This window comes from Chiroxiphia lanceolata, chromosome 7 (genome assembly GCF_009829145.1).
Source record: "Chiroxiphia lanceolata isolate bChiLan1 chromosome 7, bChiLan1.pri, whole genome shotgun sequence".
Taxonomy (NCBI): Eukaryota; Metazoa; Chordata; class Aves; order Passeriformes; family Pipridae; genus Chiroxiphia; species Chiroxiphia lanceolata.
The window spans coordinates 18811502-18827003 of record NC_045643.1 but is presented as its reverse complement, the minus strand read 5'-3'; the positions used below and the strand labels follow the sequence as shown (position 1 = coordinate 18827003).

Sequence of the window (15502 nt, the reverse complement as noted above, 5' to 3'; positions counted from 1 at the left end):
CTTTAGCCTCAATCTTGGTTTGCTGCATTGGGTTAAAAATGTGACAGAAAACAAATACCCCATCTTTAATAGATTCACACTCATATATAATAACTGAAGCGCAGTCTCCTTCACGTTATCAGGTGTGTCGTGTAACCAGAATAGTGCATGTTTTAATTGTAGGAGTAAAATGTGAGAGAATATGCATGAAAATCTGTATACCACAGGGGAAGGTCTTGTAGTTTATTGGATGCAATTCAGACAGGAAAATATTGTATGTGGCTGTGTTTAGTCTTATAAAAAGTGTCAGAATTCTCTATTTTGTCATAGCTATTACATTATATTGCTCTGTTTTTTAAAGGATTTAGGAGAAATGAACTGTTCATTGGCGAAGGGCTTTATCCATATGAGAACTGGCTTTTCCTTGGTGGACAAAGGAAGTTTGAGTTTATTTTTTTTTTAATTCCCTCAAGATACTTCATATTGAAAACATTATTTGAGTGGAGAATGCTGAAAATGTTTTATGATATAGAAACAAAGTATGGAAAAATTTGTTTGTTCTCCTTTTGGAGATCTTGTCCTTTCCAAATCAGTAGCTGTCTTTCCCTATACTTCTTAATTCCTGAAGAAAAAGAAAAATGTTGGAAACCAAGTGTTCAGCAAACTACGCTGCTGCTTGGAAGCCTTAGAAAGGAGAATAAAGGCTCCTCAAAGCTCCTTGGAGGTCTTTTGGCAAACATGCTCTGTAGCGTGCAGCCTGAGAAAACTATCATGAGTGTTTTTGAAAGTTGCACTATTCTCTTTTGAATTTAGATTATAAATAACCACCCACTCTAACCAGCTGTATGAAGTCTCCAACTTTCACATTTTAAAGGTATTACTTCCAGGTATTCATTGTTAAAACCTGTTTAAAGCTATGTTTCAGTTTTAGATGAAGCTTCTTTTGCACCATTGCAGTAATAAACGCAATCTGAATTTATACATTAATACTTACAGCATATCAGATGCTCTCTGAAGAAATGCATACACTTCTCAGATTATCTGTTTCGTGTTTTCTTGTACATAAATTAGGTCCTACCCTATCTATTTTTTTTAAATTATGAAAGTCAACAGATGTGGCGTAACATTGAAAGAAAAAGGCAAAGAAATTGTTTGTTTCTAACATAAATTCCAGCTGTTTAGTCTCAGATTTTCTGATAGAGACAGATGAAGATGGAGTTGGACAAAAGCAACAATGAGCTCCTAGCTTCCTTCCATGTAAAATGGAGATGCTTTATGTAATAAATACTGCAGGCACTGCAGATCTGCTTATGTGCTTCTTGAGTTCTCAGCTCTTGAGTGTGCTTGTAAACTCATCTGGAGTTGTTGAGTTGAGGTCCTTCAGCACTGGACAAAGTGGATAGTCATCTTGCAAAGACATCCTGGTTTGACACTGAGAAGAAGTGTTGCCCATAGTGTTTTGTGCAGATCTGAGCATCAAGTCACATTTGTGCATCGTGGATGAATCAGTAAGTGGTGACAAGGGTTAATGTCATTGCCATGTGCTTTCTGAACTAACACCTGTGAGGTGACTAGGCAGGTCTCACCTTTCCAACCTATTTCTGGTTGTTCTGCACTGATTATTAACATACTTCCTGTGAGTCATGGCAAAAATGGGTGTTCTTTAAAGAAATAAATAAAGTAGTGGGACTTGTCTGGGTTTATAAAGGTTTATTTATGCTCTGACACACTCTGCTAAATCAGCAGAGGCTCAGCTCATGCGAAGATTTCACTTCTGGGAAAGCTTAAATCAGTTCCTCAAAAAGATCGAGTTGTACTAGGAAGGATTGTTTTGCTGTTATAGCTCTGTCCCAGCAGCTTTCTTAGTAGTATCATCATATTGTCGAAGAGTTTTGGGTTCTAGAATACTCTCCTTAACTAATACATGTTTTCTTGCCAAAATTTAATTTCAGAGCAACTCAAAGCTTGCAGAAGTGGCTGTTTCTAAAACCTGCTTGATAAAGACAGTCTTGGTTTTGTTCATTTGGAGTCTGTTTTGTCTTTTGTAAAAGCTGCTTCACAAAACCAGGTGTGGACTGAAATAGTTGCTGGATAAACTTTGGCAAGTTTTGCTGCAACAGTACCCCCAGCTATGGGAACCAGATGGAGGTTGCAAATGGTGGGATGTTGGCAGCTGAAGTTCAGCCATATGAAAATAAACTGCTGGGATAAGGCACTGGTTCTCTTCTGTCCACTGTGGTGTGACATGTGGTGATTCCCTACCAACCACTGCATCGCAAAGGCACAAGCAAGTCACCTCTGATGGCTGTGCCTTTACCAAGGGAGCAGCCACGTCAGAATCAACTTTACTGTAGCTATTTGCTTACTGAATGCGAATCAGGAGCCTTGATGTTTATGAAGTTGTGGCCAGGGCTGTAAAATTCAAATTCACAGTCACATCACTTTTCAGTAGGCCTTGCAAGTAGATTGAAATAGACTTCACATTTTCTGTGATAAAATTATACAGCAGGATTCTTATTATGTAATTGACTGATCCGCTGATTTGGAGATGACTTTAGAGTCAAAAGGATTTGAGACCTCCTCCTGTACATGACTCAGCTATGATTTTGTAAGGACTTGTAACTTCTGTGATCACATCTTTCATATATTTTAGAACCAAAACTGGTCAGAATTTAATCAGGCGTTGAACCAAGGTTTTTTAAGAGTCAGACCAAAAATACGAAGTCAAACACAGAAGTTGCCTGGTTGTGTGGCTGGGCTTCTGCAGAACATTGTGGAAGCACCAGCACTCTCTCCAGACTTGAGGCATTTAGTCTCTCTGTCCAGCTCTATTTTATAATTCTCAGAATAATTTATAGTGCGTTGTGAATCATACCTGGGTAGAGGTTTAATGAACAACTTCACTGACCTGATTTTTTAATTAGAAAAATAATCACAATTAAAATTGAGACATTGATGTTTCCATATGCAGGTCTGCAGGTTTGGTCACTGTCACTATGGGTGACTTTCAGCACATTTACCAGGGGCTCCCAGAATCACTGCCCTTTTTTAATAGCACTGATGTGTACTTCTTGCCACATGCATGGCTTTACCACTAACCTATTTTTTATTTGTTTTTTCAGTCCTCCCCATGAGGAATGCACTGTGTGCCCATACCTTGTGTGACACACAGACAGCTATGCACCCTTCTCTTCCAGTCAGGTTAAATTTTACTTAGAGTAAAAAAAAGCCCCTTTTTTATCAAATTGAATAGAAAATTTTAGCAACATTTTTTCTTTCTATGTAATGAATGTCTTTACAAATTTTGTCTCTTGTGTCAGTTCTGCCTCTCTAGCTCTTTCTATCTAACTGAAGCACCAAATAAATAAATACATACTTGAGACGTGTTCTGATTGGAACTTTTTCTCACTTGCAAGCAGCTGGCTCCTGCCAGAGCAACTGGGAGATCCAACTGTGGATCCAGGTTGTGGGTTGCTGCCCACACCAGTCTGTCTCTGCAGTGTACAATACTGTTGCAAGTCTGTTTATTTAAACCACAAACCTGTAACAATAACAATGAAAGAGAGTTGAGGTGGATGTTTGACAAATCATGCAAGACAGTCTAAAAGTTCTGAGTTGAGTTTGCAAATTAGTAATTGATTTAAGTGGATCTCCTCATAGAGAATTTCACAGGTTACTGCCCAGCTTTGCAAAGAAACTGTGCTTGCTCTGAAGAAGTATCTGTTATATTAAGATGGTTAGATAATCCTGTGAAAGCAAAACATTTATTTCTTCTAATAGATTTACTATCTGTGCAGAAAAGAGCTATGTAAACCCTTTTCAGTCTAGAAAAAGGAATGGGAGACCTGATGTCTTGCAAAGACCCCTTGCTTACTGTATCTATCTTAGAAAATCAGACAGTGGAATAGTCCAGTAAACTGTACAAAGTGAGTGAACAACCTGATGAAGATAGTTTAGAAATGAAGTTTTTTTGGTGGGTTGTTGTTTTTTTTTTTAAGTTGGCCTGTGTGGGGAGTGGCTGTCATGGGCCTTGCCATACCCATCCTTGGAGCACTGTCTGCAGTAAGCAGCTATTATGTGGGTGACTGATACCTGTACAGTGTGCATCAGGAGGAGTGACAGGGAGCAAGGTCAAGGTCTGGAGGTGAGAGACACTGCCTAAAGTACAACTGGACTGCGCGATCTTCTCTCTAGGAATTAAGTAGCTGCTGTAATTTGTGATTTCTTGTTTTTATTTTAATGAGTGCTTCTTGCATTTCCTCCAGGAAATCTCCCTTAGTAACAGCTGGGGTGTTGACCATGGGATGTGGGGCAGTGGAGAGAACCAAAGGTCCTTCCTTACCTCTCAGGACTCCCAGCTAACTCTTGGGATCTAAATGTGATGTTTTCTCATTGAAGAGCAAAGGGCCAGATGGGCAGGGCTGGAACCAGTCCCAAAGATGTGCTTTAGAAGCTTGCAGATGTTGAATGTCAGTTGTCTTAACTCCTCCTGATGTACATCCTGTGGGACAAGGCAGGGCAAATGATGTGCCAGATATTGACCTGCACGTGGGTTGTTACACAATGAAATATGCTGACCTCTCCTCCATGTTCCTGATGGCTAGGAAAGGTCATGACAAAGACTGAACCTTATTCATCATAGTGGTGGTAGTTGTTTAGTAAATTAGCCACCAGGTCAGTGCCCATGGATGCCTTAGCTCTGCACTGATGAGTTACTGCATCCAGTTAAGGTGCCTGCTATACCCAGTTGTTCATTAGGTGCTGGTGAAACACTTGTCCAGGGCATGAGTGTTGCAAATTAAGTCTTATGAGGTCCAAAAAGTTGGAAAGCTCCTGCTTTGCCATATGGTTAGTTTACTTTAAAAGCTGAAGCACAGTTCCTGTCCCCCTTCATTTACATGTGTGGATTGGAAGAGAAAACGTGAAGGCTGTCAGAGAAAGTCAGTGGCCAGTGCCCAAGCCGTATTATTGGTTTTCATATCTCAAAGTGAGTAATTTGGGATTGTGTTGGCAAATAAGTGGCGGCAAGCGAGTGGCCAGTATAGTTTCTGGAGAAGAGATGTTATGTGTGCTGCTATTACTGATACAGTTTAACAAATAAGAGCTACTTTCAGTGGTAACCAAGACCAGTTTCAAGAGTTTAAGTTTGTTACTAGAAAACAGACTGAAATATGTATGGCTGTGTTGATATTATTGTGATATAAGGATGGATGCAGAGGGCGGTCACTGGTAAAGTTTAACCATCCGTCACTGGATGTCCAGCAATGATCAGGGAGGAGGTAAGGAGTCCCACCACCACACTGCCTGTTGTCTCACAGCCCATGCATCCCATCTCCAAGAAGCTCGGACCTCCCCTGTGATGACCAACAGGATCTGCTCCATGGCATAAACAATGTGGGGTTTCCCAGGCAAGCTCTGTCAACCCTGTTGCCCCATAATACAATCAAATGTGTCATCTCTGCCTTTACAGAAATTTTGTGCCATGGCAGTACTTTGGTGTTTGAGGCAATTTTGATGACTTCCTTTTTTTTTTATCTTAATAATATATTTTTTGAATAAATGAGTCTGAATGTTTGGTACACAACCATCCTGTTACTTTCTGCCTGTTTTACTCTTATGTTCTTTCCCTTTAGCATTTATTAGAACAGCTTCCCTTTCTACAGAAGCGGTGTGTTATTTATAAACTGCCATTTTATTTGCAATATGCCATATATGAAATGGGCCATAGATGGTAGTTACATGGCTTGAGAACAGAACCCTTAATTTTGATGTGTTTTATAAACAATTGGCAATAAATGGCCTCATCCTGTGTCCTTTGACTTTAGTGGGAGTTTTCCGACAAGTGTATTTACACAGGAACAACCAGGCTGCCAGAGCAGCGTCAGCGGGCAGCACGCCTTTGCATTCAGCACAGTTGTGTGTCCCCGTGCCAAGAATGAATTTTGCTGATTCAAATTTGCTCAGTTTGTCAACACACAGCTCCCATTGAACTTCGCAGGACGAGAATCATTCTTGGCACGGGGCCGTGGCAGCCCAGGGAGCGCTGCCCGCTGCCGGCACCGGCTGTGGCGGGAGCTGCGCACTGGCAAGAGAGCAGCACCTTGGCTCCCCAGTTTCCGAGGCTCCCGTCTCCTGTTGCGTGTGTTTGCTGTTGTGGGAGTAGTGGGAAGAGTCAGTGATAAAAAGAGATCTCCTAGGTTAGTTTTCAAGGCTCTTTTTTTTTCTTGTGTGTGGCTGTCTGGGTGATTAATGTGAATAGGAAAATACCGTTGACCCATTTAGATCATGTTAGACAACATCCATTGCTCATCTACATAATGAAATACACACTGAACATTACGGCCTAAGTATAAGAGCCAGTAAACTACAAAAATAATATTTTACTCATTGAGATTATGAAGTAAAATATAGGACATTAGTACTAATCATAGTATTAAATTTTAAGCTATGCAAATTGTAATTGTCAGTGAAAAAGAACTATAAGTTGAAAGGCTATTAGCATTTCAGCTTTAACTGTTAATTTGAGTAATTTTTTTTTGCTAGTGTGCAGCAGTAGAAAAGTCTATGTGCAAAACATTTAATAGTAAGTGCAGAAGTGTTTGTTTTATACTGTTATTTAATTTCAGTCATTAAAGAGATGTTAGAAAATAATTTGCAATATTAAAATATATTAACATTTTATATTACAGAGAGTAAACTGCAATCTTTACTTGGGTAAAATCAGCTATAGAAGGCAAATTATTAGTAACCAAAAGACGAAATAATTCTAAGCATTTATTTAAGTACCAAAGCAAATAGTGAAGCCTTTAAAAGTATGGATTTTGTCAAATAGAAACATAATTGTCAGCATTTTCAACTAAATACAAATTTTAAAGTACTGAATTTAGGCTGACAGGTTTCTATGGTTACCTACCTTTCCAGTAGTTTGGTAAATCAGCCTGTGAGTCACTAGTAATTATTTGGTTTTTTGTTTGTTATAGTTGTAATTCTGTGTTCAGTTTGAATCTAATACAGTTCACACCACATGCTTTGGTTTATGTATATTTTAGTGTGTATGATTGACAGTGATTGAGCATTTCTTATGGAGTGCTTGGTTTTTTTTGTCGTAAGTGATGTATGTTGGTACTTCTGAAAATGTAAACAACTTCTTCCTGTATCACTGTTTGATAAACAGGGACTTTTATGGTAAGAAAGAGGTCTTTGTAAATGTTAAGCATGAAGATAAGTGAAAGGTATTTTAAAGATATTTAAAACAGCTTCCAAACATTATATCCTACTCTTCCAAGTTTGAACCATAATTCTATCATTATAATTCATTCAGTGACCCAAGTGTCACATATTTATGAATAAGCTTCCAAGTTACGCATTAATAGCACATACTAATGACTGACAGGTTTAAAAATAAATGTTTTAATCAGGATGCTACAAGTTATCTGCGGCGAGCACTTGATTGGAACGTCTTCCTGGTGCAGAGCATCTTCTTAAAAAAATAAAAAAAAAGGTGCTTATTTCCACCACCACCACAGTAGTTTAGTAGAAACAGCTGTAAACTCTTACACCTCTCTGCTCATATATCTGAATTATAGGATGTAATTCCCTAACCTTAACACTTGTCAGTCTAGCGAAGGACACATACGTGTTTTCTCAGTAAAGGCTTAACTGTCCTAACGTGACTTGTGTTTTCATGTGAAAATAGGACAATACAAGTCATTAAAACTTTTAACACAAATCAAAAAACACTGCTAGCTGTCATTTTTACCAAATGAGTAGTAATATAATCTTAATTAGTTAACCCATTCATCCCAAACTTGCTAACCGTGTGCACTTTTTTTTTTTTAATTTTGGTATAAGACTGGTTTATGATTCAGAAATCACCTTGTGTCCTTAAAGATATGGCTGCAGGTGTATTGAAAATACTTACTGCAAGGATTCTTATACTTTGTGCAGGAAAAAGACTGACTACCCGTCCTCTTACAGTGTGTCAAGCTATGTAGAAAATCCTGATACAATGTTCAGGAGCGTTCTTAAATTTTCTGTGCAAAGATTACTCTTATTTCAGCAGTGTCGCTCACCCACTTGGTTTCTGTGGGAAGTGGTTTTTTGTGGTCATCCAGACGTATTTTTCCATTTCAGGTGGAAATTTAAGAGGTTAAAATAGGATTTATTTTTAACATTTAATATTGATTCAGGCATGTATGTAGGACATAAACATGCTAGTTGAAAAACAGTTGTTTCGCAGAGCACCTGAAAAGATTTTATCCCAGTAGGATTCAATGAATGTTAAAGCTGTGGGTGGGTGCATATAAACAACAAGATTTGGTATTGTGCTGTGTGTGAGGACTATTTTAATAGCTTATTATTTTAGTCTGAAACTGATATTTTTTTAAACTGCATAACTTGTTACAATAATTGTTACTTCCCTAAAAAAATCAAAATCATTAATACAATAAGCAATCTTTCAAGCAAAAGTAATTTCTCTGATCTTTTAAAAAACCTAGGGATAAATAGAAAGTGATTGAAAAATGTATTTAAATATGCAAGCCTGAACAGTTATGTTTCTCATTCTAATTTATTCACTTTATGATAAATTAATTTACTCAATACAGGAATGCAGTAACATAAGAGGAATGTTTCTCCTGCTAGTCACAGAAGTTGATACTTGCCAGATGCTGTGATCTGGAGCTTAAATTCCCTTGATATTAACTGTGATTGAAACTCTTAATATTGCTTTGTCCAGCTTTTGTACTGGACTCGTTCCATTTTACTGTAATACTGCTTTAGTCAACACTGTCTTTTTATTTTCTACTAGTGTTATTTTATCAGAGAGAGAAAATATAGTAGAAATAGCACTAGCATGTAAGGCTCTATTGGAAAACTGCAATGCCCTGTTCTCAAAGTTAAGCTTGTACAGCCTGCTCCTGTTTTCTGTAACAGACAACTCATTTTCTTTGGTGTATTAATGAATATCATTCAGATATAGTTAGATTGTACTCTTCATTCTTTAAATCCTTTAATACGATGGGAAAGTAATGTTTAATGATACCAGAATTTTACTCAGTTATTTCTTATACTACCTTGGTGTGACTCTCTGTGTGTGTGTATATATATCCATCCATACATACATCCATACATATATATATATATATATAAAAATATATACAAACTGCTTAATTGGTCAAAGGAGGTTTTAATGATATAATATTAATTTTTCCTTTTCTTCTTGTTTGTTAAAGTTGCACTGTTGGTTGCTGCTGATAAAAGGTGGCACCGAGCCAGCTTCCTGAAGGAGCTATGAGGAGGGTCATGGCTTGTCATGACCTGGGCACTGGTACTTGAATGTTGTTATTATTGGGATGAAGTACCCTTAGGCTGCCATCCTTCCTGTAAATAGAAGAGGTTCTGATTCTCGGTGGTTTCCCAGTTTACCAACTTGTAGAACAGCTATTTTGTTGGCCCTAAGTTTGACTGAATAATGAATTAGAAGCACGGAACTATTCCAGAAGGCACAGATTCATCATTTTAGTCTGTTAGTCTAGACTAAATCATAATAAGTAAAGAATCTGTTTCCATATAGTTTATAAATTTACTCCAAATTTAAAACCGGATTTATATTGGGATACAGCAAAACAAATTGCCCAGTTCCACTCTGCATGAAGGGCAGAACTGTAATTAGCGGGGAGCATATCTGAGGGCCAAAATTGACTTTTTTCAGTGACACAGAGGAATCCCAGTGATGTCGGCAGAGGGGCTGATTCTGCTCCCTGGGAGTCTGTCGGCATTTGACTGTTCCTTTGCTTTATTGCCTCTTAGGAGGGTAACAAGAACAGCAATTCTGTTAGTGCCTTTGTTAAATAAACAAATTGTCATTAATTTCCAGATAATTTAAATAATTAAATAAAACAATCCCAATTAGAATATAATGTTTGCAAGATAGTGGCCTATGTTTCAGTTTATCAGAGCAGAGTCATAAGCATGCTGTTGTTGATGTTTTCACCAATGTGTTGCTGTTGTAACTGAAGTCACATCTATCCTGATGAATATTTCATTTCCCCAATCATGCTATTAAAAACAGAGTGGTTTTACCCTTTCGTTTCTGTTTTCTCTTCTCCAGTACCATCATGACAGCTGTGGCTGTGTCCTGTTTACAAATTGCTGCTAGTCACATTTTCAGTAGTCCTTACGGGTTTTGCTTTCCCCTAATGCGTCCAATTAGGAGGAAATATTTCTCACGAGCATGGACTTGCTCTTCTTCTTGTAATGGCATAGTTCTGCAATCCAGGAAACAGTGCTGCATGGTGTCCATGTCCACGATTTCCTGATGTGGGAAAAACGTGTGGAAAGCATCTGGAGAGGAGGAGACCCCCTTTACCAGCTTGTTTCCTGTAAGCGAAATTGGAAGACCTTGTCTGTGCAAATAGATTTCAAAATAGAGTCTGCCCTTTGACTGTCTCCATAATTACACAGCGCTCTCTGTATTTTATTTGGCTGCCAGAGCAGTTAACCCCTGGAAGTAAGGGGCTGATGATGGCGTGACCAGCACGGGTATGCAGACATGACCATGTGAATACACTCTTGTTTGGAGAAGCCTGTTGTTAAGACCTTGTTACAATATACTTTTACCAAATTTGAAAATTATTATGTGTTGGATTATGTTGATTAAGATACGTTATATCCTTAGTGCACAGAAAATGTGGAGGTATTAGTTGCAAAAAAGGAAAAAAAAGGGAAGCAAAAAAAAAAGTTCTTTTGTGGCTTTGATGTAATCAACATCTGTCAACAGAATGAATTTGCTTTTGTTTAATTTCAAGGGCTCTTGTCCTTCTACTTTGCCCAATCAGTTTCAACTTCTGCCTCAGGCATTTCCCTGTGTTGTTCTTGGGTTTTTTCCTTTTTTTTTTTTTTTTTTTAGCAAATGCACAGGTTATTGCTTGTGAAATGTGAGCTGCTCTTCTGCTACACAGGTTACACAGAGCTGGAAAGAACCTTTAATCTTTCCCATCCTATTTTTGAAGCTTGGGCATACCTTTGCAACAGGGGGATTACAAAGTCAGTGTTTTATTAGACAGTTAGAATTACGATTACAAGTAAAGGTCTTTCAAACCACAGCCATTACTTTGGATTGAAAAATGGGAACATTTGGTAATTAGCAGTAAAAAGCCATATATTCTTACCTAGTTGCCTTGGCTGGATTCCACATATTGTTACCCATAATAATTTTTATACCTCACTTTAAACTTTTGTTCCTCTGAGGTTTCAGCAAAATGAATATTTGCACAAGAAGATAAATTATGATAGAATATTAAAATTACTTGACAAGCCAAATTAAAGACCTCTAGTGTTTTACCCCCAAATGGGTATATGCTGTCTCCACAGTCATTCTTTTTTGCAGTTTTAAAAAAAGATTAAATCACATATTTTGAAAAGAGTTGACAGAACAATGCTTTTGATGTTATTAACTTTATCAAGAGCAAGTTGATTTTATTTCCTAAATGGTTTAGATGTTAATTCTTGTAATCCTAAATAATTTTGGTACTGTGCTTCTGTTGATACTATGACTAAATTATTTTAAAATACATTAATTTATTTTTTGTCTCCTAAGATGTATCCTTGTATTTATTGTAGCTTAGAACTGTCATGAAGTTTATCCATTGGTAACGCTTTTGCTAATTGCTTGGAAAATTGAAATCTTTTATAAATAAATACCAAAAAAATGGTTGCTAACAATCACATTTGATGAATCATGTAAATTAACAGGTTTTTTGCATGGCTACCCCATACCTCGTTCATTGAAAACGTAGCTTGATAAATTGCTGTAACTGTTAAATAAGAGGCATTAGAAAAGGGCTTATATGAAAGTTCATTTCCAATATCTCCCATTAAAAATACTTCTTGACCAGAGGAAAATCATATTTAAATTACTAAAATCAACTTAATTAAGGGTCATTAATAGAGATACACATAAAAAACTCTCCACTCTATGAGTGAAATGGGAGCATTTCATTATATAGTGTAGCATGCATGAACAGATAACAATTAAAATAGCCCTAGAGTAAAAGGCTAATAAATATAGGGCACATTGTACTGCGAAATCAGTCACTTAAAAATGCTCCCACCCATCATAATTTTGAATGCCGTATTCAGCCACTCTGACTGACTCATTTAAACGGGGGGAAAAAAAAAAAGTAATTTCCACACCAGATAAATTCATCTGTAATTCACAAGAGCTCACAGTGCGCATTTATATCGTTAATACAAATAGAGGACTGGAAGGTGTGCTGAGGAATCCGGCGGCTCCGGCAGGACGTGCGTGCGCTGAGATTGCACAGCGAGGTTCACTGCCGAGTCAGCGGAGCAGTTGTCAGTAATTTCTGTGCTTGCTGCATTCTATCTGCTGATGGGATTCAGTAGTGCTGGTGATAATTCTCCTCCCTGCAGCTGATAGTAAATATTCTGATACTCGTGGCAGGTGACGTAGCCTTGCTGTTGGGGCAGAGAATAAACATGTAAAGGGTCAACTTTGCATCCTGGCTGTGCTGGTCTGTTACCAGGCTGCCCGGCTGCACACTCCAGCTCTCTCCGGTGGCTGCAGTTTCTGCTGGAAGATGCATTAAGGCCATGTTTATGAACTGTCTTACAGTAATTAATACACACAGAAAGCTTAACAAAAAGAATGTACTCGAGCACCAGTGTTGCAGAAGTAAATAAAGGCACTGAGAAAAGCTTTGATGGTTGTAAGGGATGGGGTGGAGGGAATCTCTGAGCCAGACTTGGAGAATACAGACAGTTGTTCCTGTCTTGGGTGATTGATGATGTTGCTATATCGAATTAGCTGTGAATATGGGAGCTTAAAAAAGAAAAGGAGCTGTGGAGGCATCAGAAGGCTTTCTTAAGGAAGGAAGTGTATGGATGGAGTCCAGATTTTCATTATAAACCAGTAACTTCATTATATTTTAATGCCGTTTTATTTAATTTTATTTTTACTTTGTAGGAGAACGTTTTCTCTTATAATTTTTTATATTTCTGATAAAGGTTTAGTTGTCCTGTGTTTATAATTCCTGCGATATAATTTAGGAATTGTATTATACTATGGTGATATTTATTTGCATGTTGTATTTCATCTGTTCAAGTAGTAGATATTTTTGTATGCATCTGGTTTATAATGAGTAGTTAGTAGAATAACAACAGGTTACAGTAGCTCATTTTCCTGTTATTTTGTGACAACACTTAGAGTGTATCTTTGGGAGAACAGAGGTAAAAATTTTATTCCAAATTAAAAGATATCCCTTCTGACTGTGGGCTAGTCAACGGGCATGCACCCATGAATATGGTTTCATGTATTTAAGAGTGTGTATTTGGGAGTGCATATTGTGAATAATTGACAAGCACACTTACACCTTTTCTCCCCTGATTAAATTTTGACACAGTAGAGAAGGTGCCCGGGCAGTGTGCTGGATGTCAAGGAGAGCATTTGAAATAGATGTTCGCATATTGATGTCCACGTGGACTTTAGTTGACCACATCAGTGACTGTGGGATTTCAATGTATTTATAATACCCTTAGCTGTGGTAAGAGCAAGGTGCTTCCACTGCGCTCTGTAAAAGAGGTACCTTAGCTTATGCTGGCAGAGTGAATTCTAGTTCTGATGGCCCAAAAGTTGCTGCAGATTCTGTGCTTCCAGCTTCCAGAAATGAGTGCAAACTAGCCAGGGAGTTTGTAGGATGCTTTGGGTTCTTTGGGCACACTTACAGGTGCAGGTTAGGTGACTGTTTCTTTTTTTCTTGTTTGGGGTTTTTTTGTTAATTGGACAATGATTTTTTTTCCTTGTGAGGAGACCCTAGGACAGCAGTAGATTATGAGGCTGCTGATTAAATTCTAATTAATACACCACCAAACGCATCCAGCTCGCTGTTAACTGGGCAGCTCCACTTCCTTGGGAGGCACTTTCTTCCCTTCTGAAGCAGGCAACTTCCGCTGGGGTTCTTGGGTTATACTGAGAGCTTGATCTGAGCCTCACCCTTCAGCTCCACTTTGTTTCTTATCAACAATTAAAAAAAAACCAGTAAAAATTTGCTTGCCTTGAGTAAAAGTTTCTACAACCTTTCAGAGACTGGTAACTAAATGTAGCACTAATCAGTGTGCAGAGAGACGATCAGGAACACTTCCAACCAGATGCAGCTACTTCATTCAGTCTGTGTTTTGGGGCTCCAAAACAGTGTGTAACTTGAATTTCCTGTGTGTCCTGGAATACTGTAAAAGGGCTGTCTATGAATGAGTGTGCATGTGGAAGGATAATTTCTGCATCTAAACATGATAAATGCATCCAAAGGAAGGAAGGTACAATAAAATAAAAACATGCAGTATATGCAAGAAACTCTTCTTAAAAAAATCATTTTAAGATAGTTACAAAAATGCAGTAGATTAATTTCTTAATTTCTCTGATATAAAAATGTTGAGTTACTTCTGTTTAAACAAAAACTTTTTACTGAAGAATAATTATTCATCTGGATTACTTGCCACAGGATTGCTCTTGTGTTTGTGTACATAGTGACATTTTTCAGAAGCAGATCAACTATTATGTTAAACAATGTTTCAGAAAAAAAACTCTGTTTTGATTGTAGAACATTTGAGTAATGGAAATATACTCTATGTGTAATTGTAGCGTAATTGGGCAGTGCTAATAATCCTTTTGAGTTTCCCTGTTTTGATGCTAGCATGATTTTTAGAGGTACATTATTTTGGTTTGATGTCTCTGAGAACCTCTGGGCCTCAATGCCCATTTTTCCCCCTTTTTCTTTTTTTTCTTCTTCTTTTTTGAGGGGGCAAAATATGTCATTGACCAACAACTAAGTTGGAGCAATTAAACTGATGAACTGTCATCCCAAATTCTCATGTGAATTAAATGGCAATCTAATTCAAATATTCCAGATAAATTTCAGTTTTTAATCCCTTCAATTGTCTTTGGTCAAGATTAAAAATATTTCCTGAAGTTTGTTCTGTTGCCCAGCTAGGCAAGACAAAATGAACCCCATTCCTTGTGTCTTGAGCAGCAAGACAAAGAGCAACATTACTTTTATTATGTTCAAATCTGTGACCAATTCTGCAAAAATACAGCCCAAAATATTATCTGAAATAACATTAAATCTTTTTTTTTTTCCTTCTCTTTTCTTGCTCTTGTCCCTTATTCACTGTTTTGCCAAGCTGCACTTTTACCAGTGCAGCTTTTGACCATGAAAATTCTCCAAGCTGGGGCCAGTTGGAGGATCACTCCTGTCTGTAAACTGTGGGGAATTTACCCACACTGCTTTTTAATGCATCAGACCAAAACAATCTGGTATTTTATAAACCTTCGAAGTATTGTTTGGGATCGTCTTTTTGTCCGCACTTCTTCTTGTTATTGCTCTTTCTGTAACAGTACAAGATTTGAACTACCCTTGGCAACTACGTGAGTTCTGTGCTTTGTTTTACATGATGCTCTTCTTTTTACATACTTTCCATTTTGTAATGTGGAGGTAGAAAAAAACAT

The 15502-nt window shown here is 37.7% G+C and overlaps 1 protein-coding gene across 1 annotated transcript in view; it reads left to right on the top strand.

Moving 5' to 3' along the window:
• The window catches only part of METAP1D (methionyl aminopeptidase type 1D, mitochondrial), a 46340-nt gene that overhangs the window by 9126 nt on the left and 21712 nt on the right, over positions 1 to 15502 (top strand). The window lies entirely within an intron of this gene.